The sequence below is a fragment of the Puma concolor genome, chromosome A1 (genome assembly GCF_028749965.1).
Source record: "Puma concolor isolate L17-30 chromosome A1, mPumCon1.1.hap2, whole genome shotgun sequence".
Taxonomy (NCBI): domain Eukaryota; kingdom Metazoa; phylum Chordata; class Mammalia; order Carnivora; family Felidae; genus Puma; species Puma concolor.
In genome coordinates, this window is record NC_141667.1 from 102,506,650 (window position 1) to 102,518,679 (window position 12,030).

General features: G+C 39.9%; 1 non-coding gene across 1 annotated transcript; it reads left to right on the plus strand.

Moving 5' to 3' along the window:
• Nucleotides 1-3,693: 3,693 nt before the first annotated feature.
• Nucleotides 3,694-3,798, plus strand: LOC112861785 (U6 spliceosomal RNA). The gene has a single exon (XR_003223683.2). It is a non-coding gene; the product is annotated as a U6 spliceosomal RNA (small nuclear RNA).
• Nucleotides 3,799-12,030: the final 8,232 nt, after the last annotated feature.

Genomic DNA, 12,030 nt, shown 5'->3' on the forward strand with positions numbered 1-12,030 from the left:
GTTTCATTTTGTATATTCCTGTATCATTTATCACTGATGTAAAAGAATGAAAAAAATCAGAAATAATTATTTCGTTGTTTGCATTTGGGTGGTAGATTCAATATTTTTAATATAGGGTAGGATGACTGTCTTTTTTTTCATTCTTGAAGTTGACCTATTTGCAGGCTTCTATTCCATATACACGTTAGGTTTTGTTAAATTATTTTAAAATTTTATTGAGATTGTATAGATTAATTGGGATGCTTTTATATCTTTGCTAATTGTATGAGTCTGCACTCAGTTGCAATAAATAGATCTGGCTATTTCAAGTATATAGGGATTTAGTATAGGGAATTGGGGCTTAGAATATTATTTAAAAGGCTGGAAGAGTGGACTTTAGCCTAGGCCATCAGAAATGAGTCCTAGGATAGTATAGCAGAGCTAGACTGTTAAGGGAGCTGTTGCTATTGCCCCTACCGGTCAGGTGGATGGAGAATCAAGACCCCAGGACTAGAATTATCAGTGTTAAGGATGGACTACCATAGCTACAATGTAAGAATCAAGAAGATACTGTAATACTCAACGCCCACAAAGCCAATGACTGTGCTCTAGAAAGCTGCTGCAGAAAATAACTCCTATATTCACCACCATGCTTGCCATCCAAAAAACAAAGCAGCAGGAAGAAGGCTTTGGTTTTCCACACTCCAGATCTTACTTACATGTACCTAATTGGCAGAAATCATTTACTTCTAGAACACTTAACTGCAAGGATATCTGGGAAATGTAGTTCTTAACTTTTCAACATTTATAGTACAGAAAGTAAGCTTAAAAGAAATTTGAATAAATGCTGAGTGCCAGTCTACCTTATACCGTGAATATAGCACCACTATTATTTCAAATATTTTATGTATTTATTTTACTTACATAATTTTTAAAAGATTTTTAAAACTTTATTTTTGAGAAAGAGAGAGGGAGAGAGAGAGAGAGAGAGGGCAAATGTGGGAGGGGCAGAGAGAGAGAAGGAGACACAGAATCCAAAGCAGGTTCCAGGCTCTGCACTGTCAGCACATTGCCTGACACAGGGCTCTAACTCACGAACTGTGAGATCATGACCTGAGCTGAAGTCGGAGGCTCACTAACCCAGCCACCCAGGGGCTCCTTCCTCAACATTTTTGCATCTCAGGTTTTCCTTTTCAGTTATTTTATTGTTATTTTTAAAAAGTGTTTATTTACTTTGGGGGAGGGGCAGAGAGAGGGGGACAGAGGATTGGAAGGGGGATTTTCACTGACAGGCTGACAGCAGTGAGCCCAATGTGGGGCTCGAACCCACGAACTGCAAGATCATGACCTGAGCCGAAGTCAGATGCTCAACGGACTGAGCCACCCAGGCACCCCTTACTGTTTTTTTTATTCAGGTAGAGTTGACACACAATGTTACATTAGTTTCAGGTGCACAACTTAGTGATTTGACAAGTTTATATGTTACCCTCTGTTCACCACAAGTGTAGCTACCATCTGTCCCTTTACATCACTATTACAATATCATTGAGTGTATTCATTATGGTGTGCCTTTTAATTTTTTTTTTTTTACGTTTATTTATTTTTGAGACAGAGAGAGACAGAGCATGAACGGGGGAGGGTCAGAGAGAGAGGGAGACACAGAATCTGAAACAGGCTCCAGGCTCTGAGCTGTCAGCACAGAGCCTGATGCGGGGCTTGAACTCACGGACCGCGAGATCATGACCTGAGCCGAAGTCGGCCGCCCAACCGACTGAGCCACCCAGGCGCCCCTATGGTGTGCCTTTTAATCCTGTGACTTGCTCATTCTATAACTATCTCCCTCTCCCCTCTACCCATTCTGCCTACCTCTCCTCCCTCCACTCACTCTCCCCTCTGACAATCATCACTTTGTTCTCTGTATTTATAGTTCTGATTCTGCTTTTTGTTTATTCATTTTTTTGAAGATTCCATTTATGAAGGAAATCATACGGTATTTGTCTTCCTCAGTCTTACTTAGCATCATACCCTAGGTCCTTCCATGTCATAATTTCATCCTTTTTATGGCTGTGTAATATTCCTGTGTGTGTGTGTGTGTGTGTGTGTGTGTGTGTGTGTGTGTGTGTGTACACACATTTTCCTTACCCATTTTTCTATTGATGGACACTTAGGTTATATCCATGTCTTGGCTATTGTAAATTATGCTGCAGTTAACATAGGGGTGCATAGATCTTTTCAAGTTAGTGTGTTTGTTTTCCCTGGGTAAATACCCAATAGTGGGATTATTGGATCATAGGGTATTTCTATTTTTAATTTCCTGAGGAACCGCCATACTATTTTCCACATTGCCTGCACCAGTTTGTATTCTCACCAACAGTGCACAAGGGTTCCATTTCCTCTACGTTCTCACCACTTGTTTTTCATCTTTTTGACAAGACAGGCATGAGGTAATATTTTTGGGGGATTCTGATTTGCATTCCCCTAATGATGAGTGATGTTGAGCATCGTTTCATGTGTCTGTTGGCCATCTGTATATCTTCTTTGGGAAAATGTCTATTCAGGTCCTCTGCCCATTTTTTTAATCGGATTGTTTTGGTTTTTTTGATATTCACTTATGTAAGTTTGGATAGTAACTTTTTATGTGTCATTTGCTATTACCTTCTCTCATTTGATATAGGGTGTCTTTTTGTTTTATTGGTGGCTTTCCTTGCAGTGCAAAAGTTGTGTGTGTGTGTGTGTGTGTGTGTGTGTGTGTGTGTTTGTAGTCCCAATAGTTTATTTTTGCTTTTGTTGCTCTTGCTTCAAGAGACATATCTAGGAAAATGTTGATATGTCTGATGTCATAGAAATTATTGCCTGTGTTTTCTTCTAGGATTTTTATGGTTTTAAGTCCCATGATGCGGTCTTTAATCCATTTTGAGCTTGATTTTGGGTATGTTATTAGAAAGTAAGTCAGTTTAATTCTTTTACTATAGCTGTCCAGTATTGCCAGCACCATTTATTGAAAAGACTGTCACTTCCCCATTGTATATTCTTACCTCCTTTGTCATAGATTGACCATATAATTGTAGGTTTATTTCTGGGGTCTCTGTTCTGTTCCAATAATAAATATTTTTTGCTATAAAATATTAATCAGGTGGTAGTAATATTTTTCACCCTCCTGAGTTTTACAGAACTGAAAATTTCAATGTTATCCTCCCTTATTTTCTCTGAGCATACAGTCTGTTTTGAGCTCAGATCTGCTGAATACATGAAGAAAATGACATTTGCATTAAATCTGTGTCGAAAGCACAAATCATGGTTATAATTTGAGTATCATGGTTAATTTTTATTTTTTTATTTAAAAAATTTTTTAATATTTATTTTTGAGAGAGAGAGAAACAGAGTGCGAACAGGGTAGGGGCAGAGAGAGAGGGAGACATAGAATCTGAAGCAGGCTCCAGGCTCCGGGCTCCTAGCTGTCAGCACAGAGCCCCACGTGGGGCTTGAACTCATGAACCATGAAATCATGACCTGAACCAAAGTCAGACTCTTAACTGACTGAGCTAGCCAGGTTCCCCCTGTGGCTAATTTTTAGATATTGTTCTTCACTGTTGATTCAAACAAATGAGGAATAGGTGGTTTTATATACTGATTGTACTCACTAAAACAGAATCATGGCTTCATAGTTCCATTATAAATAGCCTTTTCACATACATTATCAAGACTGAATTGAGCGTTCACTTCGTCAGTACTTACACTAAAATTAGAACAATACAGAGAAGAGTAACATGGCCCCTCTGCAAGGATAACATGCGAATTTGTGAAGGGCTCCATATTTTCTTTAAATTTTTAAAAAGTTTTTATTTTTGAGAGATAAAGTGTGAGTGGGGGAGGGGCAGAGGGAGAGGAAGAGAGAGAATCTTAAGCAGGCTGCATCCTCAGTGCAGACCCCAATGTGGGGCTCTATTTCCCAACCATGGGATCATGAGCTAGCTGAAATCAAGAGTCAGATGCTTGGGGCGCCTGGGTGGCGCAGTCGGTTAAGCGTCCGACTTCAGCCAGGTCACGATCTCGCGGTCTGTGAGTTCGAGCCCCGCGTCGGGCTCTGGGCTGATGGCTCAGAGTCTGGAGCCTGTTTCCAATTCTGTGTCTCCCTCTCTCTCTGCTCCTCCCCCGTTCATGCTCTGTCTCTCTCTGTCCCAAAAATAAATAAACGTTGAAAAAAGAAATTAAAATTTAAAAAAAAAAAAAAAGAGTCAGATGCTTAACTGACTGAGCCACCAGGTGCCTCCCCCACCCCCAATTTTTTTAAAAGACTGAATAGGAAATCTTCACAAACTATGGTCAGTTATTCCGGTTTCATTTCGACTGCAGTCCTTGGACAAATAGATTTGAACCTGTTTGCTTACCTGTAAAGGTCCTCAAACTTGACTGTGAGTCACAATTTCCGGGAGAGCTCAAAGAAACAAATGTAGGTAGAGGGCCACGCTCACTGAAGGAGGCTGGGGCCAGGGCTTCGGCTTCTGTGTTTTTATTAAGTTGCCCCATAAATTTGAGAACTATTGTCTTAGTATGCTTCTATGGATTGATTGATCTTCATACATTTTATTTATTCATTTATGTGCATATATATAAACGAACATGAACCAGCTAGGAATGGTCATGTAGTGCTGAGACCTCAGAGATGACAGAAGCAGCCCTGCCCTAAAAAGTTCTCAGTTTAGTGGAAGAGACAAACTGTTAATTGCAGTGTGGTGTTTTGTGCTCTGAAACAGATGGGATGCTGAGGCAGCAAGAAGGAAGGGCATCACACTTCTGGAATTGCACATCAGGGAGTATTTCATTGGTCTGAAGGGTTAGAGGAATCAACTGAGTAAGAGTGAGAGGAGAGCATTTTAAGCACAGAAGAATAAGGAGGCACAAACCACAAGGAATTTGACAAGCTAGAGTATTATTTCCCAAACCATGGGACACTTCCCTCACTAATCAGATTTTAGTGATTTAGGTGGTTCATGGTGGATAAGTCATTACATAGCGATAGAAATCTCCTACCGATTCTTTTCTGCATCTTTTGTAAGAAGAACATCTTTTTGGCTGGCTCTAGTAAGTAACAGCTTTGTAACATTTGCTAATTTCCTTTTAAAGAAAGTAGCCTTGGGGGCGCCTAGATGGCTTAGTCAGTTAAGGGGCCACCTCGATTTCTGCTCATGACAGAAATCCCCACGTCAGGCTTTCTGCTGTTAGCACAGAGCTTGCTTCAGATCCTCTGTCCCTGTCTTTCTGCCCCTCCCCTGTTTGCACCATCTCTCTCTGTCTCAAAAATAAACATACATTAAAAAAAAAAAAAAGAGGAAAGTTGTCTTAATCTCAGAGCTTCAGCTGGCAGCATTATCTAGGTAGAATTAAACACTTATCCTCGCTATATGGCAGTTGAAGCTAACTTGCTAACTGACTTTTTGGTAGAAATATAAAGTTTCCTTTTAAAATAATCTATTGGAATAATTAAAATTGATCTATATAAAAATATTAAATAGCTAGTTCATTTGTTACTTGAGTATGCCAAAAATTGTGAGGAAAGATATGAATGAATTTTTGAAGTTTAACATGGAGGTCAGTGGCAAGAGGTAAGGCTACAAAGACAAAGAAATTATGAGGGAACCTGGAGGCAGTGCTAAGGACCTTGAGTTTTATTATAAAGTGAGTGGAGGTGTCATGAAGATGTTAAACAAGAGAAAGTTAGACTTGGAAAAAGCCACAAAAGATAATGCCAGAGTGAAGTGAAGAGGCTGGTAAGGGGGAGAGAGGTAGAGGGAATTCACAAATAGGTTTGGCTAAAAATAATCCAGAGCTGTTCTTGATGGACTTGTCTATTCATTAAATCAATGGAGACTTTGAAGAGGGTGAGGTTGATCACTTTAGGAGCTTTCAGCCCCATTTAGCTGATAGCTGCAGCTTGGGTATGAACCAAATGGCTAGTTTAAGAATATAAAGCATGACACTTCCACAGACTATTAGTTACAGAGGTAATATTCCACGCTAAAATTTTTATAAGAAATTTGGAGTATAGCAAAATTACTGCTCTCTGATAATAGGTACCAAAAATATGTACCATTAAAAATCAAAGCAAAAGGGGGGGGGGGGTGCTTTGCTGGCTCAGTCGACTGGTAGAGCGTGTGACTTTTGATCTTGGGGTTGTTTAAGTCCCATGTTGGATATAGAGATTACTTTAAAATAAAATCTTCAAAAAATTAAAAAAAAAATCTTCTTCCATGTAATTTGAGTGAAATATTTCATATTACTGCCCACTCCCCCAACATCTGGGTGCACAACTCTTGTCAAGTCATGGTTCCCACACAGATTGGGCCAAGAGTGAATGCCAGGGGCTCTAAAACAGTGACCACGCTGGGTCATAGAACCAGATGCCAGACATCTGTTTTCTGTCAACCAGGATCAAAATGAAGTCCTATGCACTAGATGACTTAACATGTAACATATAACCTAAGCAAAGATTGCCCTGTTGCCTATTGAGTGAAATCTCAATTATAAGCCTTTCTTTCTTACCTTCTCAATAGCTGTGAAGATATGGGCCCTGGCAAAATGGCCTTGTGCTCTTGGTTGGTTTTTTGTTTATTTTTTTCTTGATGCTGGCCTGCCTTATTTTTTCAACTATCTTTTTACGGGGGGACTCCTGGGTGGCTCAGGAGGTTAAGTATCTGACTCTTGATTTCAGCTCAGGTCATGAGCTCATGGTTGTGAGATCTGCCCCTCTGCCACTCACATTCATTCTCTCTCTCTCAAAAACCAATCAAACAATAAAAACTAAAAATCTTTTTAGGCTCTCCTTCTTTCTTTGTCCTTAGACTTTCCACAGGATCTTCTCCTTTTCTCTGTTGGATCCAAAGAGTTCAGCCACTTTCTGAGCCTTCACAGTTGAGTTTCTGCTGACTTTTGAATTTATATCACAAATCCTGGCTCCTTATTCCCCGTTCTATATTTTCAGATGCCTTTTGAATCCATTTGGTTGTCCTCAAGTGTAATGTAACCCAACTTAAATCTTCCTAGTGAATTAAATCTCTTCAATCCCATTTTTGGCTATCAGTTACTGAGGCTGATAAAATGACACACTCCAGGCTATTTGGTCTGCTGTTCAACGATTTGGGTCCACAGAAAGATGAACAATGTTAATTGATTGTGCACCCACAGAATAAAGAAGCCATCTTTTGTTGCTTCCAAATTTCCCTTCCTTCCTTGGAAACCCTTTGGGAGTGGAGTTGTTGAAAACAAAAAGATCACTAAATTTCAGATTTTTGAGGATAGGACTATTAAATGGAATACTCATGAGGAATACTGAACAGCTTTAGTTGCTTGTGAATATACTAATTAGAACCTTACAAATTCCAAAATATATTGGCTACTATACCAAAGTTCAATTTTTAAAAATTTGTATTTGGGGCGCCTGGGTAGCTCAGTTGGTTATGTGTCTGACTATTGATTTCAGTTCAGGTCATGATTTCATGGTGGTGAGATCAAGCTCGGAGTCATGCTCCATGGTGGGCATGGAGACTGCTTAAGATTCTTTCTCTCTCTTGCTCCCCTCTCCCCCCCCTCCCTCTCCCCGTCTCTCTAACTTGTGCGCACAAAAATTTTTTTTGTATTTACATGCTTTATAATAAAATTACCAAATCAGTTTCACCTTCTGTTTATCTGTCATAAATTAATGATAGACATTTTTCAGGGAGGTCAGAGTAGAATTTCATGTAGATTTATGTTTATGGCCTTTTAGTGTGTAGTACCTTAATGGTACATACTTAATGACTGGTGAGCTGATGATAGAATGTCACATAATTTATATATATTTACATATAGAGCAAACATTACAAACAGGAAATAAAACACATTTCTTCAAATAAACACTAATTCATAATTTAACCAAGATAATAAAAGTTGCACTAAAAATACTGCTATAAGATTAGTGTCTCAGATGCAAAATCATAACCAGCAAGAACTATAACAGTCTCCCTGAGAGTGGAGTTTGAGTAGGGAGAGGTGATGGGTTAAGGCCCCAAATGGGAAAAGCAGCTTTGAATGAGAAACCAAAGAGGGGTTCCTGGACCCTGGATAGAGAGTCATGGAATTAATGAACTGGGCAGTGTTGATTTTACAAAGTGAAAACCCTTCTGGTTGCTGGTAACAGAGACAGAACTCCATCTGGCTTAAGCCACAAAAGACATCAAGAACTCCAGGGGTTCCTATGATAGCTTCAGGCTTGGCTAGATCTAGGTTTTCAGGGATACCACCGAATACTGCCTCTCTCCTTTGGTTTTACTCTCTGGTAGCCTTGGCACAGGTTATGCCAAAGAGAGACTTCACAGCTCCAGGCTCACAGCCTGGCAAATGTAACTCTTAACAGAAAAGGATCTCTTCTCAGTTCCAGCAAGAGTCCCAGGATTAACTGTGATTGGCCTGAGTCAAGTGCCATGTCCACTGCTGGACAAGCCTGGATCATCTACCCCCACTGGAGCTAAGCAATGGGATTCTGTCATTAGAAGATAGACAACAACCTGGGGTGGAACAAAAGCAAGAAAGGGGACACGAGGACACGAAAAGAAGATGAATAAACTCATTTCAAATTTTGGCTGAGATTCATCCTGGCAAACCAACAGCAAAATGTTTTCATGCCAAAAAGCTTACGATGCCTTTAATTCACAGTTTCTCAACTTTTAAAAACTTATCATTCAAAAACAATTATTCCTCTAAAGAGCCTTTCAGACATGTTTTTGCCTAATCACCTGCCCATGAGATTTTAAACACCACAGACACTGTATGCTTCTTTACTATATGCATATTTGTGCTTTATATATAAGAAGAGTAAGTATAAAGCTGACTATTTAATGCAGGGTTAAGAACAACAAAATAAAATTTTAAGTTAAAATTTTAGTTAAATTGATAATCAGGGGCGCGTGGCTGGCTCAGTTGGTAGAGTATGTGACTCTTGATCTCAGGGTTGTAAGTTCCAACCCCACGTTGGGTGAAGAGATTTAAAAATAAAATCTTAAAAAAAGAAAAAGCAGGGGCGCCTGGGTGGCGCAGTCGGTTAAGCGTCCGACTTCAGCCAGGTCACGATCTCGCGGTCCGTGAGTTCGAGCCCCGCATCGGGCTCTGGGCTGATGGCTCAGAGCCTGGAGCCTGTTTCCGATTCTGTGTCTCCCTCTCTCTCTGCCCCTCCCCCGTTCATGCTCTGTCTCTCTCTGTCCCAAAAATAAATAAACGTTGAAAAAAAAAATTATAAAAAAAGAAAAAGCTATCAGCATTTAACTTTATAACTATATTTGCTGAGTAACTTTTAATATAGTTTACTTAGAAACTGTAATGTATCAAATCAATATACATATTAGCAATTTTAGAAGTATATAATAATAGCAGTGTAATCAATTTAAAAAGAAATCATTCAAAATGGTTATTTTTTTCAGCAAAACAGTAACAATTGAAGAAAATTAAATTTCCTAAGTATTAAGTTTTGCTTGATATGAGAAAATGTCTTTTAACTAGATGCTAGATGCTTACTCAAATATTGTTGACACTTCTTTTCAGCCCTTGGCATAGTGAATGATGATTGACTAACTTTTGTAGGATTAAATAGTAAAATACAAGCCATTAAAAATTTTTTTTAATGTTTATTTCTTTTTGAGAGAGAGTGAGACAGCATGAGTGGAGGAAGGGCAGGGAGAGAGGGAGACACAGAATCTGAAGCAGGCTTCTGGCTCTGAGCTGTCAGCAGAGTGCCTGATGTGGGTCTCGAACTCATGAACTGTGAGATCATGACCTGAGCTGAAGTCGGACGCTTAGCCCACTGAGCCACCCAAGCGCCCCAAAATACAAGCCGTTTTTAAAAAAAAATACAAGCCTTTTTTTTTTTTTAACTTCCCAAGGCTCAAGTCACACACTAGCACTGAGCATCCAACATAGACAACATCCTCAAGGCAGCCAATGGCAGCCAACAGTACAGCAGGCCACCACTCACAATATGACTTTGAGATTGAGCAGTTGAGAGAAAGTCTTCAAATCACAGCCCCCTATTCACCATGTAGTACTGATCTGGCATCCATTTGTGTATCTTCCAAGTTAATGCCTATGTTGCACACGTGATGCCCAATAAAGCTCAACAAGAGAAATTATATACTAAGGAATAAGATTTTCTTGGAACTACTGGGAGGAAAGGGAGGGAGGGAGGAAGAGAAAAAGAGAGAGGGAGGGGAGAGGAAGGGAGATGATGTCTGAAGAACTTGCCTTGTGTGGAGCAAAAAGAGTCCCCTCCTTTTCCTAACCCAGGAAACCCCAATAAACCCTTTGAAAATCAAAAAAAAAATTTTTTTTTCTTGAGTAGGGTGGAGCTTTGAAAGGCCTGAAACCCTTGTAATCCCATACTTTGCACAGTACGTCTCTTGAGGGCACTATCACTCCCACTGGGAGTGGATATGCTAACATGTAGCCTAAAAAGCAACTTTCGGGGTGCCTGGGTGGCTCAGTCGGTTAAGCGTCTGACTTCGGCTCAGGTCATGATCTCACGGTCCGTGAGTTCAAGCCCCGCATCGGGCTCTGTGCTGACAGCTCAGAGCCTGGAGTCTGCTTCAGATTCTGTGTCTCCCTCTCTCTCTGACCCTCCCCCATTCATGCTCTTTCTCTGTCTCAAAAATAAATAAAACATTTTAAAAAAAATTTTAGAAAAGCAACTTTCTCCTCCTCACGTTGAGGTGAACTCTATCTTCCAGTGAAGTTTACTAATTGGCTCCAATGTTTCCATACCAAACAGACTTAATCTCTTTTATAACAAATCCTCAAGTATTTGATAACTGAAATTTTATTCTTTCTGTACTGACTAGTTTCTCTAAGCTTTTCCTTTCTGAGGCTAAACATAACCACAGGTCCCTTGAACTGCCATTCATTTGACTCAGTCCCCTATTGCACACACATTCTTTAGGGGCAGGCCCTACGTCTTGTCTGGTTGCCCTATTTGGATCCACTCCAATTTGTTGTTAAACTTAGGTGTCTATCTGAACATAGTATCTGAGCCCAAATCGAGGAAGGCGATCTCTTCTCCTGTTTTGGATGGTGTTCGCCTATTAGCAGAGTCACCAGGGCAGCCTGACTAGCTTGCTGATACCTATTGAGTAATAAACGGAAATCCCTAAGCCTTTCTTCACAGGTCCTGTTGGTAGGTTGAGTTCTTCCTCCATCCAGTTCTAGTTTTCTGAGACTTACGTGTGATTTTCATTCGCACCTATTACATGTCCTCTTGGGCTCTTCCACTTGTTCCTTCATGTTGAGACATTTGAAGATGCTGATTCTATTATCCAGTTCATTCATGCATCCCATCCATTCATTCATTACTTACACTTGCTTTTCTGAAGATACTTTCATAAAAGTAAGAACAGAAACAAAAGTCCCTATGAGGTAAAAAGAAGAAAAGTTTCCAGTTCCTTGAGTTAATATGAGTGCTGAGACTGAGCACATGAAGTTCACAGCTAAGCTTTGTCCCCAAGAGGCTGTGTTCCTCCTTCATGCGTCTCCTGTTGCAGGGAGAGAATGGATGTAAAAGGGTCATCTCAGGAATTCCTGCATAATGGCTTTTTCAAAATAAATCTCCTTGGCACCTGAGATCTAATCACCTACTGGTGTCAGTGTGCGTTGGAAATTGTAGATGTTAGTGGAGTAACAATCTTGTAGAAGTTAAAAACAGCGTCCTTTTGAAGCCCATTATACATAAAGTATTTTATCATTCTGGCCATGTTAACATATGTTAACAATGTGACATCAAACACTGAGTCAATCAACAGTATAATTCGGGGGAAAAAAGACCTTGCTACTGATACTCTCTATAATGAGGGCAAAAGAGTGTTTCTGACTTGAATTATTTGGACGTTTAGCCCAGTTCTCCACTCAGAGAATGGACCTGGCTTATGAGAGTTAATTCATACCATTTGGAGGTTGAAACAGTTATAAAGCTGCTTTGGAATGTCCTAAATTGTGCCTAAGAGACCTGTTTTTGACAGATGTGTTCATGTAGTCCAGTCA